The sequence below is a fragment of the Fukomys damarensis genome, unplaced genomic scaffold (assembly GCF_012274545.1).
Source record: "Fukomys damarensis isolate Sample0158 unplaced genomic scaffold, DMR_v1.0_HiC HiC_scaffold_1, whole genome shotgun sequence".
Lineage (NCBI taxonomy): Eukaryota > Metazoa > Chordata > Mammalia > Rodentia > Bathyergidae > Fukomys > Fukomys damarensis.
Genome location: NW_022900913.1, coordinates 8,121,911 through 8,139,663, shown reverse-complemented (window position 1 = coordinate 8,139,663; position 17,753 = coordinate 8,121,911). Strand labels below are relative to the sequence as shown.

General features: G+C 40.1%; 1 protein-coding gene and 1 non-coding gene across 2 annotated transcripts in view; one reads left to right on the top strand and one right to left on the bottom strand.

The window, feature by feature from the left end:
* The window catches only part of LOC104847976 (catenin delta-2), a 475,688-nt gene that overhangs the window by 424,276 nt on the left and 33,659 nt on the right, over positions 1-17,753 (top strand). The gene's annotated exons all lie outside the window — the stretch shown is intronic.
* LOC117285538 lies at positions 10,578-10,732 on the bottom strand. The gene has a single exon (XR_004516613.1). It is a non-coding gene; the product is annotated as a small nucleolar RNA SNORA81 (small nucleolar RNA).

Below are 17,753 nucleotides of genomic sequence, written 5' to 3'. Positions count from 1 at the left end.
AAAGACAAATCATGAGGAGTAAGCTTTCCATAAAAGAAGAAAGTCCCTTCACTTTGTTAGTTTTTCCTGTTGCTGTGCAATAAATTTTTAATTTTATGTTATCCCACTTGGTTTTTTTTAACTTCAAATTAAGACAGTTTTTAAGCAAAAGCCAGAATCTATGAAACAAAAGCCAGAACCAGAACTTATGAAACAAAAAGTTAGAAAATATGGAGCAGGAAGATCAGAAAGTTAGAACTTATGAACAAAAGCAAACTCTTACCTCCTTCCAGTAATCTCTAGGGAAGAACTCCAAAGTGGTACAGGGGGAATAGATGTAGCTCCCAAACCTGCTAGATACCTGAAGCGTGAGTTCCTCTTCTCTAAAATCACAGAATGAATTCTAGGAACAATGAAAGTTAAGCGTAGGAAAGTGTATTGAGAGGATACCTTCTGTCTAAGAGAGAGAAAATGGGGACCAGAAAGTGGGCTGCCCCTATTCCAGTGATTGATTCTTGCTATTCTTTTTTCTACTATTGAAGCCCTATTCAGGTGCTCTTTTCTTGTACCTATGACTTTGTTTATCCTATGATTTCCTTTAGCAGTTTCAAAGTTTCTGGTCTTACATGTAGGTCTTTGATTCACTTTGAATTCATCTTTGTTGTTCAATGTGAGCGACAGGGATCTAGTTTCAATCTTCTAGATGTGGATATCCAGTTTTCCCAGTACAGTTTGTTAAAGAGGCAGTCTTTTCTCCACTGTGTATTTTTGTCTCCTTCGTCCAGAATGACGTGTGGGTTTCTTCCTGTGTCCTCTATTTTACTCCATTGTATGTATGTGTTTTTGGCAGTACTATGCTGTTTTTGTTATGAATTTGTAGTATAATTTGAAATTGGGTATTGTGATTTCTCTAGCTTTGCTGTTTTGGTTTAGGATTGCTTTGGATATTCTTGGTCGTTTGTGTTTCAGTATGAATTTTAGGATTATTTTTATGTACTTGGAGACCATTGTTGGTTGATGAGCACTTAATCTGTAGGTCACTTAATCTGCATTTAATCTGTAGGTCTCTTTTGGTAATGTGGGCATTTGGGCAATATTAATTTTGCCAATGTATGAACATAGGAGGTCTTCCCATCTTTCACTGTCTCCTTGAAGGATGGATCTAGAGATCATCATCATATTGAGTGAAATGTCAGACTGAGAAAGAATATCGAATGTTCACCATAATGGAATGAAATGGAATGTAAAAAAGGACAAAACGTAGAAGACAGATTATTTCAGATAAGAGGGAATGAATAAAAGAGAGGTGGAGGGATGTGGGTGAGTAATGGAGGGACAAATATGAGCACATTATATACATTGAACCCCCCAAAAGAGCAAGGAAGTTGATGGCGGGGATAATGATTAGTGTATGCAGGAGTCCACCAAAATGTAACCTGTTCATTGGTGAAACCAGTAAATCGGGGGGCAGCAAGTCCTTTAGCATTCTCTCCTAAGTTAAAAGTAAAACAAGAGTTTGGGAAGGACTAAATTTATGTTTTTGTAGATACTGATTAAACTCTCTGCTCTTACCCAAGTATGGGTATTGGTAATAGTACTCTATTTTGTTTATGAGACCACTCAAATATGCTTCCTTCATAATCTGTGGAGCACAAAGCTTAGTGTTTTTTCTTGGTACTTTATTTCTTCTCACATTTTTTAAATCTTCTCTCTCCAAATATGGCAATCATTTTGATAACCTTTTAAAACTCACACCTTTTATCATGTGTGATGGTGAAATTAGATGCAGATGGAGACAGGGGTTGTTCTGGGATTGAACTCGGGGTTCATTGATGCTAGGCATGCGTTCTATCTCAGTACATATTTTTGACATGGAACCATATGTATTTCCTAAAACCATTTGTGGTTCTTACATGAGAAATGGGATTCTCCCAAACAGTTCCTGGAACCTTTCCCACCCTACCTGTCTCTGTTGAATCCATATTCATGCTGCCTCCTTCTTGTATCTTTGCCTTGGAAACCTCAGCAGCTAGAACAGTTCCTGGTACATGGTAGGCATGCCTAGATTCACTTGTTGATAGCGTGAATGAATGAACCGGAAATTTAAAATGCAATTGATACATTCGAGTTGTATTTTCTTTATTGGATTGTCTTCACAATACTGAAGTTCTTTGAGGGTAACATCCTGCTTGCCTGGTTTTGTATGTCCAGTCTGGAAATAGGCAGCTGGATGTGGTGTTGTACCTGTGAGATCCCCTTAACATTCCTTCCCAGGTGAGACTGCTCAGGACTAGTTCCTGACAGACCCTCAAGGTCTTCCATCCCGTGCTTGCTGAGCAGAGACTACGCAACAGCCTACACTGAGGCCTCAGTGAACCCCACAGCCACAAAGTTTGCAAGCTGGTGCATCAGAAGAGGCTCAGCTGCACATGAACGTACAATGCTTGTGCACAAGTGCTTGTGGGAAATCCTTTGTAACACTTTCCTGAATCAGGTCCCTGTGTCACCTATAGTGATATCTGAGTCTTTCCAAAATATTTGCCGAATATTGGCCTTCAGGATTTCTTGCAAACTGGCCCCAGCTGGTCATGCAGGACCTTCTCCTCCTACCCCTCACTCAGCTTCTTCTCCGAGATCATCTTTGCTCTAGGCACACCACGACACTGTCCACGCCTCGGACTTGTCCTGTGGGTTCACACTCATGTCCTCATTCAGCATGAACTGCTCTGTCCTTTGCTGCATTGGACCCCAACTCTGTCTGCTTTTCTCACTATTTGTTCATTGAAATCCCGTCAGCCTTGGCAAGTCATCCCACACGCCAGCGCCTCTGTGGCATTGTTTAACATGAAGTCGTTCCCTCCCGACACTGGTGCCAGTGTATCAGACTTGGTTCCCAGCTGGCACACTGTCCTGGGGCTATGGTTTGTGTCTAGATATCCCTGAAAAGACTCATTGCTCATAGGTGGGGCTTTTTCAGAGTCAGCTGGATCTAGAGTGTGTGATGCTGGAATTGATTCACGGAACATTGCTAGGCGTAAGGGCACTAGGATAGAGGGTGTGAGTGCGGCCTGCCCTAAGTACCCTGAGTAAGATAAAAGGGATGGAAAGATGCTATGAAGGTCCCGCACTTGTTCTGGCACCTCCAATCTGCCACCATGAACTGTTTCTCCTGTGCAACACCCCTCTGCTGTGTGCCACTCTGCCCGGGAGCCAGCCGCCTATGGAGTAAGACCTCTACAGACTGTGACCTAAATGAACCTCTTCTCCTTCAACTTTGGTGTCCGGTAGTTTATCTCAGCAAGGAGAACAGTAACTGAAACACCTGGCCCTTGAATCCCTGTGCACCTGAGGACAGGGGCGCTGTTCCCTCCTCTCTGTACAGCAGTGGGCACAGATGAGGCAGAGACCACGGCAAATATTCTAAACACTACTTGTACTCTCCTCAGCAGAGGCTCTCAAAAGTCAGGAATCTCGTAAATCCAATGTGATTTCTTTCATATAGAATTGAGAATTCTATCCCTGAATACACTGTAACACACCGACACCAGGGGAGAGTTAGCTGACTCATCCTTACGGATCCCAAAATGCATAGTGATAGTCATAATTAGGGAAAGTTTACCCCTGAGTGAAAATGCACATAGCGAGAGACACATTGTCGGGTTGTTACAATGCTTCAGTATTTCCAGTTGGTGCCTCCAGAACTTTCTTACAAAGTAGTGAATTCCTTTCATAATATTAGGAAAACATATGACATCGCGCATACTCGGGAGGCCAGCCTGTACCTCCAGATTGCCATGCTTGTTCCATGGAAATCCACATTACAAGGCATGGTTATTTAACAAATCAATAAGGTGCACTCATGTCAATCAGGATAAGCCAGCCAGGTGTATCTGCCTGCAACCCCAGCACTGTGGGAGGCCAAGGCAGGAGGATCACAAGTTTGAACCCAGCCTAGGCAATATATAGTGGCTCCACAAGATCTTGTCTCAAAATTTAAACATTTTTTAAGGTCAGGGATGTAGCTCATCATAAAGGCCATTTGTTCAGTCTTCATTACCACTGCCACCAAAGAAAAATAGGGTGGTACTATAGTTCTTTCATGTCTGGTGTTTATCTTTAATTCCTGAGAGGAATGAAAACTAAAAGAGCTTGAAAATGACTTCTGTCATTTGAAAGCTGCCAGCAAAAATGATGGGGACATTTTTTAAATTCCATTTTCTAAATAAAATAGCTTGTATTTTAATCCCTACTTTTAAGTGAGGGGTTGGATGTTTTATAATATTTCATTCTCATTTTAGAAATTAATCAAAACATAACGGGAATATAGTGAACATCTTCAGAAAGACACTGACTACAGCCATCTCCTTAACTCTATATCAAGAAATGTAGTGAAAGTGAAAATACTCAAAAATATGGCATTCTGAGGGTAACATTTCTATTGTTAAATAAGTTGCTATAATCTAATTTTTTCTCTCTTCCATTATCAAACCGAATTTTTTAAATTGTGACTTTATGTGTCAGATTCTGCACTGCAAACCCTCCTCCAAACTCAGAAATTTCTCTGATAAATGTACCTGGTTAGACAAGAGTAGGTCTCCTCTTGATTCCTTCTAGGGATGAGCTTTCCCCGTCCTCAAGTGTAAATGCCAACCCAGGCAGCTCTGATTTCGGAAAGGTCTCACAATGTGGGAATTTATCTCACAGTCACCTGCTCTCACGTGGTCGTATTCCCACGTGACCTCAGCAGTGTCTGTTCCTCGCGGGTAGGAAGTTGATTTGTAGTGGTTGCTTCTCCCACTGGCAGCACCTAAAAGCTGGCTGCTTCGCCAAGAAAGCAAGTCTAACCTGCCTGTGACCAACAACCTGTCCCACATGGAGGGGTCTGCCCTGCCCTGCCAGGTCTCCCTTCTCCATGCATGCTCTCCCTCACTCATTTTCACTATACTCACAACCATGACCTTCTCTCACTGTCGCCATTGCACGTAGTCGCTGAAGTTTCCATTAGAAAGTGCTCCACCAACCTGGAAATGTGGCCATTTGATGCCTAGTGAATCTGAAAGCCAGAACTGGGTTCCAAAGCAGCCCTGCACCAGAAACCAAAACCAGAGTGTTAAAAACGAAACATAAAACAGAAACCATTAAAAAAAAATCTTCAGGGACAAACTATGTTCCTAAAGTTATTGAATTGGAAGAGTTGGAAAATGAAGGTTACTGGACTTATTAAATATACTACGAGCCCAGTATCCATGTTACAAACGCTCTGATATCTATGATGTGTGGTCACAGAGTAAATTAATAGTCACCTAGAACAGGAGCTGGCCAATTCCTACTGCCCAAGGGTAAGTCTGCCCCGTCTGCTTCTGTGGGTACACTTGGCTGCAAATATGGCCATGCGCCTGTTCTAGGTGTTAGCCCCAGAGTTGCTTAGCTGCAGTGGAAACCTTGCACTGCAAAGTCTGAAATACCTAGCTCTTTACAGAAAAAGTTTACCAACTCCTACGTGCCCATCTATCAAGAAAGCCTGTCCACTCCTGACACCGAGCACCTCTGATACTTACATTACAAACTAAAACACATCATTTTGACTGTGACTGCAGAAAATTTATGCCAAGTGTTTTGCTGGTTGTGATCTGTGTGTAAACTGCACTTGTGCGTATTATATTTTCTGTGCAGCTGTGCGATTAGATTCGACTATGCAAACTATTTACAGGGCAAGTTTGTGTTTTCCTTTTGGATGTACCACATAACACGACAGGGCCAGGGATGTAGGACTCGTTGTTTGCCATATGTTAATATCGTCAGTAATTCTTTTCCAACATCTGATTTTGAAAGAAAAATTAAATATATAGAAAATTTGGAAGAATGTAATAAGGAATAGCCATATACCTGTGACCCACATTTTACCATCAACAGTTCAGTGTCCTTGATTTATCTCATAACCCCGGGTCTCTCCATCTCTTTCAAATACTTATCCATTACGGTTTTGGCTGCATTCCGTATAGAGCAAAAGTATTGGTGTACTTCCACTTAAACATGTTATTGTGCGCATCAGTAGAGCTCAATACTGAATGTCGGTTTTGGGGGATTTTTTCCTTTGCAGTGAAATACATATATGGAAATGCACGAATCTCAAGGGTATAGTTCAACAGGTTTGAACAAGTGTGTACAAACACATAACCTACACCTCCATCGAGATGTGACCATCATCCCAGGAAGGTGATTAAAATGTCTTCCCAGGAAAGCCCCACCTAACCGTCTCTCAAAGGCTACCACAGCTCTAGTTGTTTGCTGATTTAGTTGGTGGCTCTGTTCCCACCATACGGCAGTTTTGCCCCTTTGAGAATTCATATTAGATATGTTATTTTGCCTAAAGCTTCTCTCACCAAGTATGAAGCTTCTTAATCTCTCCTTGCTTTTTTTTTTCTCATTGAGTTTATTGGTACATCTCAGGGATACAGTACAGTTACATTCATCATTGGGATCTTGTACCTTTACATGACAGGTCTTGCTTCTCATTTGTTCCCCTTGTCCCTGCCTTCCCTTCACCCGAACTCTCCTGGATTTGCATGTGTCGGCAGTTCTGCCCTTGGTGCTGCTGAGTGGTGTTCTGGTGTCTGAATGTAATACAGATTGATTATCCATTCTCCTACTAATAAATCTCTGAACTTTTTCCAGTTTTGGTCAATTGTAAGTTAAACTGCTAAGAACATTCTTGTAAAAATTCTTTTGTATACGTGTGCTCTGTAGTTCTTGGAAAAATAACTTGGATTGCAATAAATAAAACAACAATCATATCCAGAAATAAAATATCTCAAATTGTTGCACAAATATATGTTCAGTTTTCAGATAAACTGCTTGGCCTTTCCCACAGCAATGTATTTGAGTTTTAGTAGCTCTGCAGTCTTGCTGACATTTAGCAGTCTCAACTTAAAAAAAAATACATATATAGCAATTATAGTGGATGTGAAGCTTTCCTTGTTTTGGAATTAGTTTACATCTTTTTGGCCAATGATGCTCAGAACTTTTATGTTATTGCTAATTATTTTAATACAAACATTTGCTATTTATGTAATGGTATTAAAATAAGGTGGTGCAGTGCTATTAAAATAAGGCTGCCATAAAAAATTCATGTGGAGCAAATACACATAAATTTTTGGTTTTTTTTTTATTTCACAGAAGTTGTTTTTCCCATTTATTCCCATTTGGTTTTTTTTCCCCTGTAAATTTCATTAGGTAAGATTTTTGACAGCCTTCTTCCTAGAGACACCTAAGATATTAAAATATCTGTGGTTGCAAATACGCATGCATACATAGAAAATTAGAATGATGATAAATCTAGAGCAAGCTGCTCTTACACTATACCCATTTCTTTGCTTTTCTGGGAGTGGGGGTGTTACTGTACTTGATTTATTCTATGACAGAGACTCTTTCTAAATATCTGCAGTGTCACTAGGCTACTGAAATTGATTTTCAACCTCATCTCTCCATTCTGCATCACAAGATTGCAAGAATTACTTCACAGCTGACTTACATTTTTAGGTGCCAACCCCACCCACTGAGATGTCAAACTTAAGTAAGTTAGGGATTTTAATTTTTCTCTCGTTCTTGCTTCATATTAGAAATCTTCCATGTCAGTACTCTCCTTCCTACTCTCTACCTTTATCTCAAATTTTATTTCAAGATATGGCCCAAACCACATTTCTGCCAAGGTATCTTCTCTGGTGAAGCTCACCGCATTTGGATTTTTTCCAGTCATGTCCTCATGTACTTCATTTATGCTGATCTAAAACTCTGTCCATGTGAGCAGCTATTTATAGTTTATACATTCTTTCTATTTCAAACTGTAATTTTCCACAAAGTAACAGGATTTAAGCATTCAACCTCTTTTTTAAATCGCAACTTCAGAAACTCATCCTATGGAGCACATTTACTGTGCATCCACAGTTTGGGTTGCACATTAAATAAAGTAGCATCTTAATTAGCTCAGAAGGCAATGGAGCTGATAGGGACTGATTAGCTCCAAGTTGTTCCAACTTCATCTTTTCCTTAGAAGTAAAATCCAGAAATGCATTACGTCTTGCAGATTTATGTATTTATTTTCTGTACCAGGGATTGAACTCAGGTCCTTGCACTTGTGACGAGGGCAGTGGCACCACTGAGCTACATTCCCAGCCACATATGCCTTACAGATTTGAAAGCCAAACATTTGATCCGCTTCATGGACAATTGTTGGCTGCCTGGGAGTGCTGTCTGTACACATTATTTCGGTTATCTATTACTGTTCATCAAACTTTCCCAAAGCCCCAGTGGCTCTCACAACACCACCATCCTTGCCTAGGGGTCTGTGGGCCTGGGATCCAGGCAGGTCATCTGTAGAGAGGTCTTCTACAAACCATGCACTAACGGAGGTCGGTTGCTCTACAGGCCAAGCTTGAACAGAAAGTCCAAGAAGGCTTCTTGCATATAACTGGTACCCGAATGCTCTGCTCTATGGCCCTTGTCTCTTCGCCTGGCTAGTTGGGCTTCCTTATAACATGGTTGTCACAGAGGTGCCAAACTTCTTGCTTAGAGGGTGGCTTCCAAGAAGGGACATTCTCTTGTGAAGAGCAGATACAGCTTTAGATCTCTTAGGCCCAGCCTGAAGAGATGAGAGAGTTACAATGCTGCTCTAAACTGTGCCCTGGCCACTTCATAATCAGAAAGGGGAAATACTGACATCTCTTTTCAATGAAGGCAGTGGTGAGAATTTTTTAATTCATCATATCCACTGTTCACCCAAGTATACCTAGTTTGACTTCTTTAACCCGAATTAGCTCCCACACTCGAGCTTCAGGACACCAGTTTAACACTGTGGTGGACTTTCGGACCTTTCTGTATTTCTAATTCTCAATGTGCCTTCTAAATAATGTTCTGCCTTCTGAAAAATGATGGTGCCCTAAAAAAGTGAGGCACAGTACAGTGTTCACCCCTATGGAGCACACGATTCATATTTATAGCTTGACAGGTTCTTGGTTGAATCTCTGAAAAAGAGGGAAAAAAAGAATATAAAGTATGACCCTTATGCATAGTTTCCTTCATCCAGATTAACTAGAACTGTGTTTTCTCTGAATTAACCTTAATGCTAAATACTGGCACTTGCATTCTCTATTCATGACACAAAACATTGTCCCAAATTATAAACAAAGACAGAAAGAGAACTGTTTTTGTTGTCGGCGGTGGTGGGTGAATGTGTTTGTACACATGTATGAATGTGTTAATGGAAAGGAGCTTTAGAAGATAATGGCTAAGTTAAGAAACACATTTTCATCAGTTCTGTAGGGTGATATTCTGGGTCTTTCACTGTGGGGGAAAATTAAGTCATTTCTCATGGTAGTGCAATAGTTATATAAACTTCTCAATATCCACAGGACTTGATCTTTCAGCATTTTCCTGTGTTGTGAAGATCAAAGGAGACAAAAAAGGAAATGTAGTTTTTATTCTCTTTAACCCTTTTAAAGACATATATCAACTTGTCCTCACCTGTGCCATTATTTTTGAACGGTTAACCACATACAAAATGCAGCAAGAGGAGTGTGTTCTACCAGAGTCTGGGGCAGTTGGTTTATTCTGTTTCCTGTTCCGTGTCAACATTTTGCTTCTTTTTGTCTGGGTTTTTCATATTAACTCTGAATAGTTAAAGAAAAAGGGAAAATGCAAATCAACATCACCATTACAACTAACCCAAAACAGAGATTGCATTTGCTTTGCTGGCTGTCTCTTCTGGCTGGCTATCATTTCCTCCTAGCTTGATAGTTACTAGTCTTTCAGAGAAGCATGAGGCTGCACTTCCTGTAGACTCTTCCATCATTTTCCTTTTGTCCAAAATGCCACGTGTCCTCTGCCAGGCTGCGTCTTCTGAGAGCAGGGCTCATTGGAGCCCTTCTTGGTGGCTGCGCGACTCCGAAATGGGTCCAACAGTAAGTAAATCAACATCACCAGCTCATTTCATTTAGACCATTAAGCACATTAGGTGATGAGGATTTTGTCGGTTCCTCACCAGACAGATTAAATCAACAAATTAAAAATGAAGGATGTCCTTGCTGCCTGTGAATTCCCTGAGCAGACTCATCAGAACTGGATTCTGCTCTGTCTGCCCTGTTCCCTTCAACAGACAGGGCGACCTCAGGAGCCCGGCAGAGATGCACCAGTGAGCAGGGACACTGGGGAGTTCTCATTTAGCCTACAGTTATCCCCATCTAGAAGCCTCTGGGAGGGAACACGTCATGGAACTTTTATAAGTGAAAATAATGTTTCATTGAAGAGAAAGTTTGAATGAAAGGAAAACTGCAGAGGTGTTCTTAGGGGGAGAAAAGCTACTTTGCTGCAGTTTATGGGATGGAGAGGATACAGCAGCTGACAAACACGGAAAGCAGCTACCCCAGCATGTGCTGATAAGCGATAACACATCAGTGGACTCTCAGAGGGGCAGAGGCCCATTCAGCTCTCCAAGGTGGGCTGCTGAAGTGGGGTCCTCGAACTCATTTGGGGTTCTCCTCCCAGGGAGAGTTTGCTTTCACAACAATGGGCAATCACCAATGGCTTAAAAAAAATTTTTTTTTATGTAGTGCACCAGACCCTAAGACAAAGGATACTGGACATTAACAAAGAGGTCCACCCCAGTCTGTAGAATGTAGTGCAGTTACTTTTCTTCTTTACGTGTAGCATTTTTTAAAAGTTCAATATAAGTAGATTTAAATCAATAAAATATGAAAAATCTATGAAAATAATAATTTCTCAGAACAAAAATGATTAGAGAATAACAGTGGTAAAGACACTGATCTAAAAAGAATGTATTTTCACTTGCTATTTCTCAGCACATTTCCTAATAGTACTTTTTTTTTTGCTTAAAATATTTTAAATAGTCACGAAGTATCTTACATGCTGTATAATTGAAACATTTCTTCCTATTTTGCAATACTTTTTATTCTTTTTGGTCTTTATTTTCACTTTCAGTTTCTCACACCGGACACAATGCAATATTTATACATGTGTGTTCTATTTATTTCACTTAAGAGTATGTTCTCAAAGTGCATCCATTTACCTAGAAATATCTCAAGTTTATCCTTCTTTATGGCTGAATAGTACTCCACCATATATTTTTTAAAAACATCTTTTTTATGCATTCATCAGTTGATGGGCGTTTGGGCTGTTTCCAAGCCTTAGCTATTACAAATTGTGCCTCTATAAACATGGGTGTGCATCAATTGCTGTGTTGTGATGCTGTTAATTCTTTTGGCAAGATACCCAGGAGAGGAATGCTGGGTCCAATGGGACCTCTAATCCTAGTTTTTTTAGCAGTCTCCACACGGATTTCCTCAGCAATTGCACCAGCCTACACTCCCACCAACAGTGGAGAGGGTTCCTTTCTCCAGACAGCCCTGTCAGCATTTGTCATTGGTTGATTTCTTGACAGCAGCCTTTCTTTCTGGCGTAAGATGGAATTTCAGCATTGTTTTAATTTGCATCTGTAGAATAACCAGTGATGTTGAATATTTTTTCATGCATTTATTTGCCATTTCTACTTCTTTGTCTGTGAAGCATGTGTTCATCTCAGATGCCCATTTTTGGATTGGGTCTATAAATTTGGGTGGACCGATTTTTTTCAATTCTTTATACATTTTAGGTATTAGTTCTTTGTCTGAGGAACCACTAGCTAAAAATTTTTCCACTTTGTGGGTTGTCTTTTTGCTCTGTTGGTGATTTATTTTGCTGTGCAAAAGATTTTCAATAAGATGAGGTTCTGGTTGTTGATTCTTTATAGTACTTCCCATGCAGTCTGGGTTTTGTTCATGAAGTCTTTGCCTACTCCTGTGTTCTCAAGTGTTCTACCTATTCTCTCTTCCAGCAGATTTACTGTTTCTGTTTTATATTCAGATATTTAATTTACTGTAATTTTAGTTTTGTGCATGATGAGAGACATGGGTCTAGTTTTAGATATCGGCATGTAGAAAGCCAGATTTTTCCAGCACAGTTTATTAAAGAGGCCGTCTTTCTTTGATTTTAATGAGGGACCTCAGTACCCTGTTGTCACAAATAGACCAACTAGACAAAAAGTCAACAAAGAAATGTCAGATCTGAACCAAACCTGTGAACAAATGGATTTAGTGTATGTCTACAGAATGTTCCACCCCATAACATCAGAACACAAATTCTTCTCACCTGCACAGGGGACAGTCTCCAAAATAGACCACGTACTATCCTGTAAAACATGCTTAAGTAAATGCAAAGTAATTAAAATCATCCCATGCATATTATCTGACAGTGTGGCAAGGAAATTGGAAATCAACAGCAAAAGAAACCACAAGAACCACATAAACACATGAAAATTAAATAACACCCTCCTGAAAAACCAATGAGTCACAGATGAAATTAAAGAAGAAATTAAACAGGATATACAATTAAATGATAATGCTGACACACACACCAGAACTAAGGGACATGATGAAGGCAGTCCTGAGAGGAAAATTTATAGCAGTAAATTCTCACATCAGGAAAACGGAACAAGCTCTAATAAACAACTCCAGGTGTCTAGAAAAAGAAGAACGAGTCAAGCTGAAAGCTTGTGTAAGAGAGAAAATTGTGAAGATCAGAGCAGAGTTAACAAAATGGAGACTCCAAGAAAACAATGCAAAGAATCAATGAATTGAAGAGTCAGTTCTTTGAAAGATTTAATAAAACCGATAAACACTTAGCCAACCTTATCAAAAAAGGAAAGAAAACACTCAGATTCATGCAATTAAGAATGAAAAGTGTAAAATCACAATGGATCCAGTAGAAATCCAGAGGATCATCAGTATCTACTTTGAGAACCTGTAATCTGATAAGATAAAAACATAGAAGAAATGGACAGATTTCTACGTACATATGAATCACCAAAGCTGAATCATGAAGACACAAAAATTCTAAATAACCCACTATCAATTAGTGAAATTGAAAATGTAATTAAAAACTTACCAGCAAAGAAAAGTCCAAGCCCTGATGGTTTCACTACTGAATTCCACAAGAAATTTAGAGATTTAATGCCACTACTCTTCCAATTCTTCAATGACATTGAAAGGGAAGTAGTACTTCCCAAAACATCCTTGGAAGCAAGTATTACCCTGATACCAAAACCAGAAAAAGACCCAACCAAAGAGAGAACTACAGGCCAATCTCCCTAATGAACATAGATGCCACAATCCTCAATAAGATACTGGTGAACAGAATTCAGCAAATCATCAAGAAGATTATACACCATGGCCAAGTAGGATTCATCCCAGGGATGCAAGGACGATTCAACATACGCCAATAAATGTAATACACCATATCAACAGAGCCAAAAACAAAAATCATATGAGCTTCTCAATAAATGTGAAAAAGCATTTCACAAAGTCCAACATGAATTCATGATAAAAACTCTACAGAAGAATGAAATAGTCTGCCACCTGCCCTGCAAGTGTAAGGACCAGACTTTGATCCCTGGTACAAAAAAATAAGCGAAAAAAGAAAAAAATAATCGCTTCTCAGTCTTTCGGCTAAGATCAAGTGTAGAAAATTGAAGTAGCCTGATAAATGCCGTCTATGAAGCCAACAACCAACATCATACAAAATGGTCAAAGCCTGAAAGCTTTCCCCTAAAATTAGTATCAAGACAAGGTGTATTCTGTCAGCACTTATTTTCAAAATAGTTCTGGAAACATTAGTCAGAGCAATCAGACAAGAGAAAGAAATAAAAAGAATAAGGATAGGAAAGGAAGAAGTTAAATTATCATTATTCACAGATGACATGATACTTTACATACAAGACCTGAAAAATTCCACCAAAAGACTTCTGCATTTAATAATCAAATGCAGTAGCATAGCTGGACACAAAGTCAACATTCAGAAATCAATAGCATTCCTGTACACAAAAAATGAACTCACAGAGAGAAATTAGTGAAACAATACCTTTCACATTGGCATCAAAAAGAATGAAATACCTAAGAATCAATCTCACAAGAGAAGTGAAAGATCTTTACACTGAAAATTACAGTACTCTGAAAAAGGAGATCAAAGAGAATATCAGAAAATAGAAAGACACCCCTTGCTCAGGGGTAGGAAGAACCAACACAGTGAAGATGGCCATACTCCCAAAATTGTTACACAGATTTAATGCAATCCCAATAAAAATACCATTACCATACCTCACAGAACTAGAGAAATCATTCCTAAAATTCATTTGGAATCAGAAGAGACCTAGATTAGCAAAAACAATTCTGGGCAAAAAAAGCAAGGTAGGAGCATCACAGTCCCTGACTTGATATTATACTACAGAGCTTCTGTGATAAAAACAGCATGGTAGGGCAGGGGATTTAGCTCAGTGGTGCTACCACTTGCCTCAAAAGTGCAAGGTCCTGAGTTCTATTCCTAGTACCAAAAAAGCACATGGTACTGACCAAAAAAAAAAACAGACCTGAGAGTTGATGGAACAGTTCAGAAGATGCGGAAAGAACCTCACATACACTGAGCCATGTCATCTTTGACAAGGGAGTCCCAGACGGCTTTAGAATGAGGATTGCTGTGATCAGATTCCAGTGACATTGGAGATACTTGGTTAGGGTAGAATTCCTGCAGACTTGAAGAACAGGAGAGAGGTAGTGAGGTGGAGCGAAGCTGAAGCGAGTCCAGGAAGATTTTTTAATATCATACTTGCCCACAAGGACCTTCAGATATACACTGTCATGTAATTCCCAAGTGGCCATCTCAGGCAGAGCATGTTCAGAATCCATAACACCTGGAGTAAATGGAGGGCTTGTTGTTCAAAACCAGGGAGAAGAGGCAGTGGAGGTGGGCATGATGACACAGGCCTGCAGCCCGGCATTCTGGGAGGCTGGGCCGGAGAGAGACCATGTTGTAATCATCTGTAGGCCACTTATTGACTTAGTGACATTCTGTCTCAAAACATTTTTTTAAATAGAGTGGGGTAGGGGGTGTATCTCATTGTGAAGGCCCTGAGTTCAGTCCCTGGCACTACAAAAAGTAATTATTAAAAAGTTACAAAAGTTTTTTGTTTGTTTTATACTGTAGCCCTGAACTTACTATTTAATTCTAATTTTTAAAAAATAAAAAATACCGTAATAACATGAATCCAACTACTCCTCGCAATGTTTTGCTATTTTAGACTTAATTATGTGTATAAGAGCGTTTAACTTGTGCACAGAATTGCTGACAGTACCGAGTTCGTATTTAAGAGCCATTCGTGAAATATTTCATTTTTGCAGTGAAAGCATTGCACGTACTTCCTGAACTTTTTCGTTTCACTTTCTGTTTTGCCCACGTTCTACCTATGCTCTCTTGCTGACGAGGAAGAAGGATCCGACAGGAAATGCAACTGAGGTTGCCATAACTTCCTTCTAGCGCATGATTTTCAGCTTTCATGGTTGGCTGACACAGGGAAGGAGTGTTGACAAGAGAGGCGATGATGCAGTCCTTGCTCTTGCATTCTTCATTCGCTGCAAGTTCAGGTTCCAAGGGAAGGCGCGGTCTTGGTGGTGTCGAGAGTCCCATTCATCCGCACTGGGCTCCACCGCGAGGGCTCCACGAGGGCTCTGCAAATGCTCTATGGGAAAGAGGAATCGGAGGGCACACGTATGGTGCCCAGCCCCACCCCTCACACCTGTAGGCTGTTGCTCCATCAGATTTCCTTTGCAAAACAGCTCAGGGGCAAAATTAAGAATTTCCAGAGAGCAGCAGTACATCCATAAATCTAGCTGGAGAACGCTTTCTGAGTGACAAAAATTGAGAGAAAAATGAAAGGAGTAAAGCGGGATTCTGAGAAAGGGACAGAGAGAATCTTTGTCAACGGGCAGTTACTTTTTGACTGCATACTGGTACATGAACATGACACGTCTTAATTCTTTGTATGCCTGCTTCCCCGCTCCCTCACTCCCTCTCTTATCTCCCTTGTATTTTGCCCTTTAATCTATGTACAATCTGGATTTCTCATGTGAGAGAAACCATACAATATTTAAGCTAGTGTGTCTGATGTATTTCACTTAACTTTAAGAACTCAAGGTGCATCCATGTTCTTATGAATGACTCAAGTTTATTCTTTTTAAATAAAAATTACATTCAAGCCAACTATTCCCCTTTAAGGTATCTTCCAGAAAGGATTAAGGACATCGTATTACAGTGATGCACACATAACTGTGTCTATAGTAGCACGATTCATAATCATTAAATCTTGGAAGTGTCCTGTATTCCATCAAAAGATGAATGGATAAAGAAAAAGTGGTATTACACACAATGGAGTATTACTCTGCGGTGAAGAAGTTCTTGTTATTTTTTCAGGAGCACAGCTCTTTATGCCACCATGCAAGAGTTAACAAAAGAAAAAAGCTCCAAGAAAATAGAGAGAGTGAATTTCAAAGAACATTTGCAACAGTGAATGGATACACAGATATAAAGGATCTCAACAACCATTTCTGGGAAGATGTGCTCTAAATACCTTAAGAACATCAGTAGATCTTTCAATTTATGGCATTTTAAATGATTTTCATGGCTGTGACTGGTAGTGCATTTGTTTAGTGAGACTTGACACTCAAGTCCTCATTCTGTCCTAAAAAGATAACTTCAGGATAGGCACAGCTGCCCTCTTCCTTTTCTCTACAATAAATTTAGAAAGCAACAGACAAACATTATCAACCAAGGAGACCAGCTTCCAAGAGTTAGGTAGTAGACTGGGGGTGTGCAAGCAGACTGGCCGTGCTGTTCCCCAAATCCTGCAAGCTAACAGGAAGAGCAGCACCTGGTGACAGCCTCACTTTGATGAATGTGCTTCCAGAGAGCCAATGCTTTATATTTCCTGAGATCTGGTGGACACATAGTGCATGCATAAGAGGTGATGTGCACTTTGCTCTAGTACTGTAAGCTAAAGCATCACTTTACATATTCCCGAAGACATATGGCAGTGGACATAAATACTGGATCTCAGTGAGCAGGAAAGATGAGATATAATGAGTTTTCCTCCAGCGACAGTACAATTCCTTGCATCTGATTGACAGTGGACACTGATCGTTGCATTATGTGGCGGGCCTAACTCTGCAGTCACAGGACAAAGCAGAAGTGAGCCAGGGCAGAGCCCTCTGAGCTTTGGCATAAGAATGAAGAACAAAAGGACATGAACAAAATGAATGAGCAGGGCTCTGCCGAATGCCCGGCGGCTCCGCCTTCCGTCTCCGTCCCTTCCTTTCTCTTTCTTTGCTGCACTACTCCCTGTCCTCATTGTACTCTAGTTCAATTATTATATGAGAAAATTTGAGTAATATCTTGTGTATAGAAAAATCAATACAGGGAAAAAGGAAATAAAGCATTATCAAACCGAACTCTACTATTTTGTTCTTTGTATTTGGAAGTAACTGTGGATTCATATGAAGACGCAAAATAAATTACGCAGGAAAATCACTTTGAAGTTCACCCTGTTCCTGCCCGTGGTAGTATCTTACATAAGCAATATACTATTGCAACCAGGAAATTGACGTTGTTATAATCCACAGGGTTCCCCAGTTCTACATGTATTTCTCTGTGTGTGTGTTTGTGTGTGTGTGGTTAGTACTGTGCACATTTATCACATAAGTACCTTTGGCTGACCACCACCACAGTCAAGATTCGGGATCTTTGCAGCACATGAAATCTCCCTTGACTTACCTCTTCTTAGATGTACCCTCCCTCTCCTGGCTCTAACCCCTGACAGCCACTACTCAGTTCTCCAGTCCTTT